This window comes from Alligator sinensis, unplaced genomic scaffold (assembly GCF_000455745.1).
Source record: "Alligator sinensis unplaced genomic scaffold, ASM45574v1 scaffold647_2, whole genome shotgun sequence".
In the NCBI taxonomy this organism is placed as follows: Eukaryota; Metazoa; Chordata; order Crocodylia; family Alligatoridae; genus Alligator; species Alligator sinensis.
The window spans coordinates 2,231,180-2,233,542 of NW_005841832.1; the positions used below are offsets into that span (position 1 = coordinate 2,231,180).

Below are 2,363 nucleotides of genomic sequence, written 5' to 3' on the forward strand. Positions count from 1 at the left end.
ATGGGGACAGCCAATGAGACAGTAGTGACAGAGTTCATCCTGGTGGGACTCTCCCACTATCCCCAGGCACAGTTTCCCTTCTTTACAGTTTTCTTGGTGATCTACATACTTACCCTGTTGGGAAACAGCTTAATCATAGTGCTCATCTAGACTGACTCACAGCTCCACACCCCATGTACTTCTTCCTCAGCAATCTCTCCTTCCTAGACATCTGCTATACATCCACATCTGCTCCCCAGGGGTTGTCCACCTGCTTCAAAAAGAGACCCACAATCACCTTTGCTAACTGCTACACCCAAATGACAGTCTCGCTCTACCTGGGAGTGACAGAGTGTCTCCTGCTGGCTGTCATGGCCTACGACCGCTTTGTGGCCATCTGCAACCCCCTGCGCTACCCCATCGTAATGAGTGGGAAGGTCTGTATGCAGATGGCAGATGGTGTGTGGGCCAGTGCTTTCTTCCTGTCAGTGGTCCCCACCTTTGCCTTCCCGCCTCAGTTTTGTGGCCCCAACATCATCAACCACTTCACCTGTGAGGCTGTGGCCTTACTGAAGCTGGTCTGCTCTGACACCCACGTCACCCGCATCATTATGTTTGGCAGTTCAGTCTTGACGCTTCTCGTACCCTTCATCTTCATCCTGGTGACATATGTGCGCATTGGCATGGCTGTGCTGCGTATCTGCTCAGCTCAGGGCAGGAGCAAAGCTGGCTCCACTTGTGGATCCCGCCTGGTTGTGGTCAGTATATTCTATGGCACGGCCATGTCCATGTACATTCACCCACAGACCAAGTCTGTCTCTGACCAGGACAAGCTGGTTTCTGTCTTCTACGGGGCAGTGACACCCGTGTTGAACCCCCTGATCTACAGCCTGAGGAACAAGGAAGTGCATGGGGCCCTGAGGAGAGTGGCTTGCAGGAAAAAGCTCACTTAAAGCTTATGTAATTGTCTGAAAGACCATCAAATAAACATTACAGAATGAAAAGGGCAAGAATTTTGCTTTGTTTAGGGACCTCTTCAAAAGCTGTGCCTCACAGCACTGCAAAGTAGTGATGGTTCAACAAACAGCAGAGCTGGGACAGTGACATGGGTTTTATTCCATTCATTTGGGTTTGGTTTCCATTCATTTTCTTAGTAGTTCAGACTCTGTCCCACAGAAACAAGCTGAAGTCCATTTTGCATAGGCCCTGTATACCTGCTGCTGTAGATATAGTCCAGAAAGTGATGGACTCAATAACAACGTGTGATTCACAAGCCTTCACAAACTGGTTATTTGGGGTTGTTGTTCCCCTAAATAAACCCAACATAAAATCTGGGCACTGCTTATATTGCACTCCCACTGATTTGGAGAGTTTCTGGGGAACAGCAGTGGTTTCAGATGCTGGTAGCTCCCTGTATGGGCGTAAGAGTCTATCATGAGATAAAGTGCATGCACCATACAACACACAACTCCAGGCAGGCAGCATGCTGTTGAGTAGCAGCCAAACAGAGACTGGTCATAAAGTGAGAAATGCCATGGGAGTGTATTATCTCATGATTTTTCACTACAGATATTCTTGAACCCTTCCTTGAGGTACCTCTGAGTCAACAACCTGGGCAAGCCAAACAGAGTCTGAACCAATTGTGGACACCTTTGTTTTTTGTGGGGGGGCCTCTAGGGGCATAGCCTTGGGCTGGCTGAGGGGCAACACAGACCCAAGGATGGGTAACTATCACAACAGAGTTACTTAGCAAGTTACTTAGGCAGACTGCGTTTTAAAGAAACCTTACTGAGGGAACAGGAACAAACCATCCCGATGTGTAGGAAAAATAGCAAATGTGGCAAGTGACCAGCTTGGCTAATAGAGAACTCTTCAGTGAACTTAAATACAAAAAGGAAGCTTACAAGAAGCAGAAGCTTGGACAAACACCTAGGGAGGAGTATAAGAATGTTGCTCAGGCATGCAGGGGTAAAGTCAGGAAGGCCAAAGCACAACTGGAGTTGCAGCTGGCAAGGAACATGAAGGGTAACATGAAGGGTTTCTACAAGTATGTTAACAACAAGAGGAAGGTCAGGGAAAGTGTGGGTCCCTAACTGAATGGGGAAGGCAACCTAGTGACAGATGATGAAAAAAAGGCTGAAGTGTCCAATGCCTTTTTTACCTTGGGCTTCACAGGCATGGTCAACTACCAGACTACTGCATTGGGCAGCACAGTTTGGGAGGAGGTGAGCAGTAGGCCTGTGCAAAGCGGCTAGTATTCGCTTCGGATTAGGATTCAACCGATTCAGAGGACAGTGATTCGATTCAGTGATTCTGTCCTGAATCACTCCGGACCGAATCAGATGAATCTCCACATCACACAGGCCCCATCCCCCACCCATTCT

The 2,363-nt window shown here is 48.2% G+C and overlaps 1 pseudogene; it reads left to right on the forward strand.

Moving 5' to 3' along the window:
• On the forward strand, nucleotides 1–932 carry LOC102377850 (annotated as a pseudogene).
• Nucleotides 933–2,363: the final 1,431 nt, after the last annotated feature.